Below are 12,696 nucleotides of genomic sequence, written 5' to 3' on the forward strand. Positions count from 1 at the left end.
AGTTTTTAAGCGAAGAAGTCCAACTGCAACAAAACAAATACGTCCAGCGATGCGCGCACCATGAAAGCTAGACCTGCACCACTAGCAGCATGAACGGGCGCAGAACAACGAGAACTGCCACTTTAGTATCGAGTTTTTGACCGAAGGAGTCCAATTGCAAAAAAACAAATACGTCCAGACTTTCCCGCACCATGAAAGCTAGACCTGCACTACGAGCAGCATGAACGGGCGCTTGAACAGCGAGAACCGCCTCTTTAGTACCGAGTTTTTGAGCGAAGGAGTCCAATTGCAACAAAACATATACGTCCAGCGTTGCGCGCACCATGAAAGCTAGACCTGCACTACGAGCAGCATGAACGGGCTCTTGAACCTCGAGAACCGCCTCTTTAGTACCGAGCTTTTGAGCGAACGTGTCCAATTGCAACAAAACAAATACGTCCGGCGATGCGCGTACCATGAAAGCTGGACCTGCACCACGAGCAGAATGAACGGGTTCTTGAACAGCGAGAACCGCCTCTTTAGTACCAAGTTTTTGAGCGAAGGAGTCCAAATGCAACAAAACAAATACGTCCAGCGATGCGCGCACCATGAAAGCTAGACCTGCACCACGAGCAGCATAAACGGGCGCTTGAACAGCGAGAACTGCCTCTTCAGTACCGAGATTTTGAGCGAAGGAGTCGAATTTCAACAAAACAAATACGTCCAGGGATGCGCGCACCATGAAAGTTGGACCTGCACCACTAGCAGCATGAACGGGCGCCAGAACAGCGAGAACCGCCTCTTTAGTACCGAGTTTTTAAGCGAAGAAGTCCAACTGCAACAAAATGAATACGTCCAGCGATGCGCGCACCATGAAAGCTAGACCTGCACCACTAGCAGCATGAACGGGCGCAGAACAACGAGAACTGCCACTTTAGTATCGAGTTTTTGACCGAAGGAGTCCAATTGCAAAAAAACAAATACGTCCAGACTTTCCCGCACCATGAAAGCTAGACCTGCACTACGAGCAGCATGAACGGGCGCTTGAACAGCGAGAACCGCCTCTTTAGTACCGAGTTTTTGAGCGAAGGAGTCCAATTGCAACAAAACAAATACGTCCAGCGTTGCGCGCACCATGAAAGCTAGACCTGCACTACGAGCAGCATGAACGGGCTCTTGAACCTCGAGAACCCCCTCTTTAGTACCGAGCTTTTGAGCGAACGTGTCCAGTTGCAACAAAACAAATACGTCCGGCGATGCGCGTACCATGAAAGCTGGACCTGCACCACGAGCAGAATGAACGGGTTCTTGAACAGCGAGAACCGCCTCTTTAGTACCAAGTTTTTGAGCGAAGGAGTCCAAATGCAACAAAACAAATACGTCCAGCGATGCGCGCACCATGAAAGCTAGACCTGCACCACGAGCAGCATAAACGGGCGCTTGAACAGCGAGAACTGCCTCTTTAGTACCGAGTTTTTGAGCGAAGGAGTCCAATTGCAACAAAACGATTACGTCTAGCGGTGTGCGTACCATGAAAGCTAGACCTGCACCACGAGCAGCTTGAACGGGCGCTTGAACAGCGAGAAACGCCACTTAAGTATCGAGTTTTTGAGCGACGGAGTCCAATTGCAACAAAACAAATACGTCCAGCGTTGCGCGCACCATGAAAGCTAGACCTGCACTACGAGCAGCATGAACGGGCGCTTGAACAGCGAGAACCGCCTCTTTAGTACCGAGTTTTTGAGCGATGGAGTCCAATTGCAACAAAACAAATACGTCCAGCGTTGCGCGCACCAAGAAAGCTGGACCTGCACACCCAGCAGCATGAACGGGCGCTTGAACAGCGAGAACCGCCTCTTTAGTACCGATTATTTGAGCCAAGGAGTCGAATTGCAACAAAACAAATACGTCCACCCTTGCGCGCACCATGAAAGCTAGACCTGCACTACGAGCAGCATGAACGGGCGCTTGAACAGCGAGAACCGCCTCTTTAGTACCGAGCTTTTGAGCGAACGTGTCCAGTTGCAACAAAACAAATACGTCCGGCGATGCGCGTACCATGAAAGCTGGACCTGCACCACGAGCAGAATGAACGGGTTCTTGAACAGCGAGAACCGCCTCTTTAGTACCAAGTTTTTGAGCGAAGGAGTCCAAATGCAACAAAACAAATACGTCCAGCGATGCGCCCACCATGTAAGCTAGACCTGCACCACAAGTAGCATGAACGGGCGCTTGAACAGCGAGGACCGCCTCTTTAGTACCGAGTTTTTGAGCGAAGGAGTCCAATTGCAACAAAACAAATACGTCCAGCGTTGCGCGCAACATGAAAACTAGACCTGCACCATGAGCAGCACGAACGGGCGCTTGAACAGCGAGAACCGCCTCTTTAGTACCGAGTTTTTGAGCGAAGGATTCCAATTGCAACAAAACAAATACGTCCAGCGATGCACGCACCATGAAAGCTAGACCTGCACCACGAGCAGCATTTACGGGCTCTTGAACCTCGAGAACCGCCTCTTTAGTACAGAGTTTTTGAGCGAACGTGTCCAATATCAACAAAACAAATACGTCCAGCGATGCGCGCACCATGAAAGCTGGACCTGCACCACGAGCAGAATGAACGGGTTCTTGAACAGCGAGAACCGCCTCTTTAGTACCGAGTTTTTGAGCGAAGGAATCCAATTGCAACAAAACAAATACGTCTAGCGGTGTGCGTACCATGAAAGCTAGACCTGCACCACGAGCAGCATGAACGGGCGCTTGAACAGCGAGAACCGCCCCTTTAGTACCCAGTTTTTGAGCGAAGGAGTCCCATTGCAACAAAACAAATACGTCCAGCGATGCGCGCACCATGAAAGCTAGACCTGCACCACGAGCAGCATGAACAGGCGCTTGAACAGTGAGAACCGCCTCTTTAGTACCGAGTTTTTGAGCGAAGGATTCCAATTGCAACAAAACAAATACGTCCACCCTTGCGCGCACCATGAAAGCTAGACCTGCACTACGAGCAGCATGAACGGGCGCTTGAACAGCGAGAACCGCCTCTTTAGTACCGAGTTTTTGAGCGAAGGAGACCAATTGCAACAAAACAAATACGTCCAGCGTTGCGCGCACAATGAAAGCTAGACCTGCACCACGAGCAGCATGAACGGGCGCTTGAACAGCGAGAACCGCCTCTTTTGTACCGAGTTTTTGAGCGAAGGAGTCCAATTGCAACAAAACAAATACGTCCAGCGTTGCGCGCACCATGAAAGCTACACTTGCACCACGAGCAGCATGAACAGGCGCTTGAACAGCGAGAACCGCCTCGTTAGTACCAACTTTTTGAGCGAAGCAGTCCAATTGCAACAAAACAAATACGTCCAGCGATGCGCGCACCATGAAATCTAGACCTGCACCACGAGCAGCATGAACGCGCGCTTGAACAGCGAGAACCACCTCTTCAGTACCGAGATTTTGAGCGAAGGAGTCGAATTTTAACAAAACAAATACGTCCAGGGGTGCGCGCACCATGAAAGTTGGACCTGCACCACTAGCAGCATGAACGGGCGCCAGAACAGCGAGAACCGCCTCTTTAGTACCGAGTTTTTAAGCGAAGAAGTCCAACTGCAACAAAACAAATACGTCCAGCGATGCGCGCACCATGAAAGCTAGACCTGCACCACTAGCAGCATGAACGGGCGCAGAACAACGAGAACTGCCACTTTAGTATCGAGTTTTTGACCGAAGGAGTCCAATTGCAAAAAAACAAATACGTCCAGACTTTCCCGCACCATGAAAGCTAGACCTGCACTACGAGCAGCATGAACGGGCGCTTGAACAGCGAGAACCGCCTCTTTAGTACCGAGTTTTTGAGCGAAGGAGTCCAATTGCAACAAAACATATACGTCCAGCGTTGCGCGCACCATGAAAGCTAGACCTGCACTACGAGCAGCATGAACGGGCTCTTGAACCTCGAGAACCGCCTCTTTAGTACCGAGCTTTTGAGCGAACGTGTCCAATTGCAACAAAACAAATACGTCCGGCGATGCGCGTACCATGAAAGCTGGACCTGCACCACGAGCAGAATGAACGGGTTCTTGAACAGCGAGAACCGCCTCTTTAGTACCAAGTTTTTGAGCGAAGGAGTCCAAATGCAACAAAACAAATACGTCCAGCGATGCGCGCACCATGAAAGCTAGACCTGCACCACGAGCAGCATAAACGGGCGCTTGAACAGCGAGAACTGCCTCTTTAGTACCGAGTTTTTGAGCGAAGGAATCCAATTGCAACAAAACGATTACGTCTAGCGGTGTGCGTACCATGAAAGCTAGATCTGCACCACGAGCAGCTTGAACGGGCGCTTGAACAGCGACAAACGCCACTTTAGTATCGAGTTTTTGAGCGACGGAGTCCAATTGCAACAAAACAAATACGTCCAGCGTTGCGCGCACCATGAAAGCTAGACCTGCACTACGAGCAGCATGAACGGGCGCTTGGACAGCGAGAACCGCCTCTTTAGTACCGAGTTTTTGAGCGAAGGAGTCCAATTGCAACAAAACAAATACGTCCAGCGTTGCGCGCACCAAGAAAGCTGGACCTGCACCACGAGCAGCTTGAACGGGCGCTTGAACAGCGAGAAACGCCACTTTAGTATCGAGTTTTTGAGCGACGGAGTCCAATTGCAACAAAACAAATACGTCCAGCGTTGCGCGCACCATGAAAGCTAGACCTGCACTACGAGCAGCATGAACGGGCGCTTGAACAGCGAGAACTGCCTCTATAGTACCGAGTTTTTGACCCAAGGAGTCAAATTGCAACCAAACAAATACGTCCAGCGATGCGCGCAACTTGAAAGCTAGACCTGCACCACAAGTAGCGTGAACGGGCGCTTGAACAGCGAGGACCGCCTCTTTAGTACCGAGTTTTTGAGCGAACGTGTCCAATATCAACAAAACAAATACGTCCAGCGATGCGCGCACCATGAAAGCTGGACCTGCACCACGAGCAGAATGAACGGGTTCTTGAACAGCGAGAACCGCCTCTTTAGTACCGAGTTTTTGAGCGAAGGAATCCAATTGCAACAAAACAAATACGTCTAACGGTGTGCGTACCATGAAAGCTAGACCTGCACCACGAGCAGCATGAACGGGCGCTTGAACAGCGAGAACCGCCCCTTTAGTACCCAGTTTTTGAGCGAAGGAGTCCAATTGCAACAAAACAAATACGTCCAGCGTTGCGCGCACCATGAAAACCAGACCTGCACCATGAGCAGCACGAACGGGCGCTTGAACAGCGAGAACCGCCTCTTTAGTACCGAGTTTTTGAGCGAAGGATTCCAATTGCAACAAAACAAATACGTCCAGCGATGCGCGCACCATGAAAGCTAGACCTGCACCACGAGCAGCATTTACGGGCTCTTGAACCTCGAGAACCGCCTCTTTAGTACAGAGTTTTTGAGCGAACGTGTCCAATTGCAACAAAACAAATAAGTCCGGCGATGCGCGCACCATGAAAGCTGGACCTGCACCACGAGCAGAATGAACGGGTTCGTGAACAGCGAGAACCGCCTCTTTAGTACCGAGTTTTTTAGCGAAGGAATCCAATTGCAACAAAACAAATACGTCTAGCGGTGTGCGTACCATGAAAGCTAGACCTGCACCACGAGCAGCATGAACGGGCGCTTGAACAGCGAGAACGGCCCCTTTAGTACCCAGTTTTTGAGCGAAGGAGTCCCATTGCAACAAAACAAATACGTCCAGCGATGCGCGCACCATGAAAGCTAGACCTGCACCACGAGCAGCATGAACAGGCGCTTGAACAGCGAGAACCGCCTCTTTTGTACCGAGTTTTTGAGCGAAGGAGTCCAATTGCAACAAAACAAATACGTCCAGCGTTGCGCGCACCATGAAAGCTACACTTGCACCACGAGCAGCATGAACAGGCGCTTTAACAGCGAGAACCGCCTCGTTAGTACCAACTTTTTGAGCGAAGCAGTCCAATTGCAACAAAACAAATACGTCCAGCGATGCGCGCACCATGAAATCTAGACCTGCACCACGAGCAGCATGAACGCGCGCTTGAACAGCGAGAACCACCTCTTCAGTACCGAGATTTTGAGCGAAGGAGTCGAATTTCAACAAAACAAATACGTCCAGGGATGCGCGCACCATGAAAGTTGGACCTGCACCACTAGCAGCATGAACGGGCGCCAGAACAGCGAGAACCGCCTCTTTAGTACCGAGTTTTTAAGCGAAGAAGTCCAACTGCAACAAAACAAATACGTCCAGCGATGCGCGCACCATGAAAGCTAGACCTGCACCACTAGCAGCATGAACGTGCGCAGAACAACGAGAACTGCCACTTTAGTATCGAGTTTTTGACCGAAGGAGTCCAATTGCAAAAAAACAAATACGTCCAGACTTTCCCGCACCATGAAAGCTAGACCTGCACTACGAGCAGCATGAACGGGCGCTTGAACAGCGAGAACCGCCTCTTTAGTACCGAGTTTTTGAGCGAAGGAGTCCAATTGCAACAAAACATATACGTCCAGCGTTGCGCGCACCATGAAAGCTAGACCTGCACTACGAGCAGCATGAACGGGCTCTTGAACCTGGAGAACCGCCTCTTTAGTACCGAGCTTTTGAGCGAACGTGTCCAATTGCAACAAAACAAATACGTCCGGCGATGCGCGTACCATGAAAGCTGGACCTGCACCACGAGCAGAATGACCGGGTTCTTGAACAGCGAGAACCGCCTCTTTAGTACCAAGTTTTTGAGCGAAGGAGTCCAAATGCAACAAAACAAATACGTCCAGCGATGCGCGCACCATGAAAGCTAGACCTGCACCACGAGCAGCATAAACGGGCGCTTGAACAGCGAGAACTGCCTCTTTAGTACCGAGTTTTTGAGCGAAGGAGTCCAATTGCAACAAAACGATTACGTCTAGCGGTGTGCGTACCATGAAAGCTAGACCTGCACCACGAGCAGCTTGAACGGGCGCTTGAACAGCGAGAAACGCCACTTTAGTATCGAGTTTTTGAGCGACGGAGTCCAATTGCAACAAAACAAATACGTCCAGCGTTGCGCGCACCATGAAAGCTAGACCTGCACTACGAGCAGCATGAACGGGCGCTTGGACAGCGAGAACCGCCTCTTTAGTACCGAGTTTTTGAGCGAAGGAGTCCAATTGCAACAAAACAAATACGTCCAGCGTTGCGCGCACCAAGAAAGCTGGACCTGCACCACGAGCAGCTTGAACGGGCGCTTGAACAGCGAGAAACGCCACTTTAGTATCGAGTTTTTGAGAGACGGAGTCCAATTGCAACAAAACAAATACGTCCAGCGTTGCGCGCACCATGAAAGCTAGACCTGCACTACGAGCAGCATGAACGGGCGCTTGAACAGCGAGAACTGCCTCTATAGTACCGAGTTTTTGACCCAAGGATTCAAATTGCAACCAAACAAATACGTCCAGCGATGCGCGCAACTTGAAAGCTAGACCTGCACCATGAGCAGCACGAACGGGCGCTTGAACAGCGAGAACCGCCACTTTAGTATCGAGTTTTTGAGAGACGGAGTCCAATTGCAACAAAACAAATACGTCCAGCGTTGCGCGCACCATGAAAGCTAGACCTGCACTACGAGCAGCATGAACGGGCGCTTGAACAGCGAGGACCGCCTCTTTAGTACCGAGTTTTTGAGCGAACGTGTCCAATATCAACAAAACAAATACGTCCAGCGATGCGCGCACCATGAAAGCTGGACCTGCACCACGAGCAGAATGAACGGGTTCTTGAACAGCGAGAACCGCCTCTTTAGTACCGAGTTTTTGAGCGAAGGAATCCAATTGCAACAAAACAAATACGTCTAACGGTGTGCGTACCATGAAAGCTAGACCTGCACCACGAGCAGCATGAACGGGCGCTTCAACAGCGAGAACCGCCCCTTTAGTACCCAGTTTTTGAGCGAAGGAGTCCAATTGCAACAAAACAAATACGTCCAGCGTTGCGCGCACCATGAAAACCAGACCTGCACCATGAGCAGCACGAACGGGCGCTTGAACAGCGAGAACCGCCTCTTTAGTACCGAGTTTTTGAGCGAAGGATTCCAATTGCAACAAAACAAATACGTCCAGCGATGCGCGCACCATGAAAGCTAGACCTGCACCACGAGCAGCATTTACGGGCTCTTGAACCTCGAGAACCGCCTCTTTAGTACAGAGTTTTTGAGCGAACGTGTCCAATTGCAACAAAACAAATACGTCCGGCGATGCGCGCACCATGAAAGCTGGACCTGCACCACGAGCAGAATGAACGGGTTCGTGAACAGCGAGAACCGCCTCTTTAGTACCGAGTTTTTTAGCGAAGGAATCCAATTGCAACAAAACAAATACGTCTAGCGGTGTGCGTATCATGAAAGCTAGACCTGCACCACGAACAGCATGAACGGGCGCTTGAACAGCGAGAACGGCCCCTTTAGTACCCAGTTTTTGAGCGAAGGAGTCCCATTGCAACAAAACAAATACGTCCAGCGATGCGCGCACCATGAGAGCTAGACCTGCACCACGAGCAGCATGAACAGGCGCTTGAACAGCGAGAACCGCCTCTTTAGTACCGAGTTTTTGAGCGAAGGATTCCAATTGCAACAAAACAAATACGTCCAGCCTTGCGCGCACCATGAAAGCTAGACCTGCACTACGAGCAGCATGAACGGGCGCTTGAACAGCGAGAACCGCCTCTTTAGTACCGAGTTTTTGAGCGAAGGAATCCAATTGCAACAAAACAAATACGTCCAGCGTTGCGCGCACAATGAAAGCTAGACCTGCACCACGAGCAGCATGAACACGCGCTTGAACAGCGAGAACCGCCTCGTTAGTACCAACTTTTTGAGCGAAGTAGTCCAATTGCAACAAAACAAATACGTCCAGCGATGCGCGCACCATGAAATCTAGACCTGCACCACGAGCAGCATGAACGCGCACTTGAACAGCGAGAACCACCTCTTCAGTACCGAGTTTTTGAGCGAAGGAGTCGAATTTCAACAAAACAAATATGTCCAGGGATGCGCGCACCATGAAAGCTGGACCTGCACCACTAGCAGCATGAACGAGCGCCAGAACAGCGAGAACCGCCTCTTTAGTACCGAGTTTTTAAGCGAAGAAGTCCAACTGCAACAAAACAAATACGTCCAGCGATGCGCGCACCATGAAAGCTAGACCTGCACCACTAGCAGCATGAACGGGCGCAGAACAACGAGAACCGCCTCTTTAGTACCGAGTTTTTGAGCGAAGGAGTCTAATTGCAACAAAACAAATACGTCCAGCGATGCGCGCACCTTGAAATCTAGACCTGCACCACGAGCAGCTTGAACGGGCGCTTGAACAGCGAGAACTGCCACTTTAGTATCGAGTTTTTGACCGAAGGAGTCCAATTGCAACAAAACAAATACGTCTAGCCTTGCGCGCACCATGAAAGCTAGACCTGCACTACGAGCAGCATGAACGGGCGCTTGAACAGCGAGAACCGCCTCTTTAGTACCGAGTTTTTGAGCGAAGGAGTCCAATTGCAACAAAACAAATACGTCCAGCGTTGCGCCCACCATGAAAGCTAGACCTGCACTACGAGCAGCATGAAGGGGCTCTTGAACCTCGAGAACCGCCTCTTTAGTACCGAGTTTTTGAGCGAACGTGTCCAATTGCAACAAAACAAATACGTCCGGCGATGCGCGCACCATGAAAGCTGGACCTGCACCACGAGCAGAATGAACGGGTTCTTGAACAGCGAGAACCACCTCTTTAGTACCGAGTTTTTGAGCGAAGGAGTCCAATTGCAACAAAACGAATACGTCTAGCGGTGTGCGTACCATGAAAGCTAGACCTGCACCACGAGCAGCTTGAACGGGCGCTTGAACAGCGAGAAACGCCACTTTAGTATCGAGTTTTTGAGCGACGGAATCCAATTGCAACAAAACAAATACGTCCAGCGTTGCGCGCACCATGAAAGCTAGACCTGCACTACGAGCAGCATGAACGGGCGCTTGAACAGCGAGAACCGCCTCTTTAGTACCCAGTTTTTGAGCGAAGGAGTCCAATTGCAACAAAACAAATACGTCCAGCGTTGCGCGCACCAAGAAAGCTGGACCTGCACCCCCAGCAGCATGAACGGGCGCTTGAACAGCGAGAACCGCCTCTTTAGTACCGATTATTTGAGCCAAGGAGTCGAATTGCAACAAAACAAATACGTCCAGCGAGGCGCCCACCATGAAAGCTTGACCTGCACCACGAGCAGCACGAACGGGCACTTGAACAGCGAGAACTGCCTCTTTAGTACCGAGTTTTTGAGCCAAGGAGTCAAATTGCAACCAAACAAATGCGTCCAGCGATGCGCGCAACTTGAAAGCTAGACCTGCATCACAAGTAGCGTGAACGGGCGCTTGAACAGCGAGGACCGCCTTTTTAGTACCGAGTTTTTGAGCGAAGGAGTCCAATTGCAACCAAACAAATACGTCCAGCATTGCGCGCACCATGAAAACTAGACCTGCACCATGAGCAGCACGAACGGGCGCTTGAACAGCGAGAACCGCCTCTTTAGTACCGAGTTTTTGAGCGAAGGAGTCCAATTGCAAAAAATCAAATACGTCCAGCGAAGCGCGCACTATGAAAGCTAGATCTGCACCACGAGCAGCATGAACGGGCGCTAGACAGCGAGAACCGCCTCGTTAGTACCGAGTTTTTGAGCGAAGGAGTCCAATTGCAACAAAACAAATACGTCCAGCGATGTGCGCACCATGAAAGCTAGACCTGCACCACGAGCAGCATAAACGGGCGCTTGAACAGCGAGAACCGCCTCTTTAGTACCGATTATTTGAGCCAAGGAGTCGAATTGCAACAAAACAAATACGTCCAGCAATGCGTCCAACATGAAAGCTAGACCTGCACCACGAGCAGCACGAACGGGCACTTGAACAGCGAGAACCGGCTCTTTAGTACCGAGTTTTTGAGCGAAGGAGTCAAATTGCAACAAAACAAATACGTCCAGCGATGCGCGCACCATGAAAGCTAGCCCTGCACCACGAGCAGCATGAACGGGTTCTTGAACAGCGAGAACCGCCGCTTTAGTACCAAGTTTTTGAGCGAAGGAGTCCAATTGCAACAAAACAAATACTTCCAGCGATGCGCGCACCAAGAAAGCTGGACCTGCACCACGAGAAGAACGAACGGGAACTTGAACAGCGAGAACCACCTCTTTAGTACCGAGTTTTTTAGCGACGGAGTCGAATTGCAACAAAACAAATACGTCCAGCAATGCGCCCACCATGAAAGCTTGACCTGCACCACGAGCAGCACGAACGGGCACTTGAACAGCGAGAACCGCCTCTTTAGTAATTAGGTTTTGAGCGAAGGAGTCAAATTGCAACAAAACAAATACGTCCAGCGATGCGCGCAACTTGAAAGCTAGACCTGCACTACAAGCAGCATGAACAGGCGCTTGAACAGCGAGGATCGCCTCTTTAGTACCGAGTTTTTGAGCGAACGTGTCCAATTGCAACAAAACAAATACGTCCGGCGATGCGCGCACCATGAAAGCAGGACCTGCACCACGAGCAGAATGAACGGGTTCTTGAACAGCGAGAACCGCCTCTTTAGTACCAAGTTTTTGAGCGAAGGAGTTCAATTGCATCAAAACAAATACGTCCAGCGATGCGCGCACGATGAAAGCTAGATCTGCACCAAGAGCAGCATAAACGGGCGCTTGAACAGCGAGAACTGCCTCTTTAGTACCGAGTTTTTGAGCGAAGGAGTCCAATTGCAACAAAACAAATACGTCCAGCGATGCGCGCACCATGAAATCTAGACCTGCACCACGAGCAGCATGAACGCGCACTTGAACAGCGAGAACCACCTCTTCAGTACCGAGTTTTTGAGCGAAGGAGTTCAATTGCATCAAAACAAATACGTCCAGCGATGCGCGCACGATGAAAGCTAGATCTGCACCAAGAGCAGCATAAACGGGTTCTTGAACAGCGAGAACCGCCTCTTTAGTACCAAGTTTTTGAGCGAAGGAGTTCAATTGCATCAAAACAAATACGTCCAGCGATGCGCGCACGATGAAAGCTAGATCTGCACCAAGAGCAGCATAAACGGGCGCTTGAACAGCGAGAACTGCCTCTTTAGTACCGAGTTTTTGAGCGAAGGAGTCCAATTGCAACAAAACAAATACGTCCAGCGATGCGCGCACCATGAAATCTAGACCTGCACCACGAGCAGCATGAACGCGCACTTGAACAGCGAGAACCACCTCTTCAGTACCGAGTTTTTGAGCGAAGGAGTCGAATTTCAACAAAACAAATATGTCCAGGGATGCGCGCACCATGAAAGCTGGACCTGCACCACTAGCAGCATGAACGAGCGCCAGAACAGCGAGAACCGCCTCTTTAGTACCGAGTTTTTAAGCGAAGAAGTCCAACTGCAACAAAACAAATACGTCCAGCGATGCGCGCACCATGAAAGCTAGACCTGCACCACTAGCAGCATGAACGGGCGCAGAACAACCAGAACCGCCTCTTTAGTACCGAGTTTTTGAGCGAAGGAGTCCAATTGCAACAAAACAAATACGTCCAGCGATGCGCGCACCTTGCAATCTAGACCTGCACCACGAGCAGCTTGAACGGGCGCTTGAACAGCGAGAACTGCCACTTTAGTATCGAGTTTTGGACCGAAGGAGTCCAATTGCAACA

The sequence above is a fragment of the Amblyomma americanum genome, chromosome 6 (assembly GCF_052857255.1).
Source record: "Amblyomma americanum isolate KBUSLIRL-KWMA chromosome 6, ASM5285725v1, whole genome shotgun sequence".
Classification (NCBI taxonomy): Eukaryota; Metazoa; Arthropoda; class Arachnida; order Ixodida; family Ixodidae; genus Amblyomma; species Amblyomma americanum.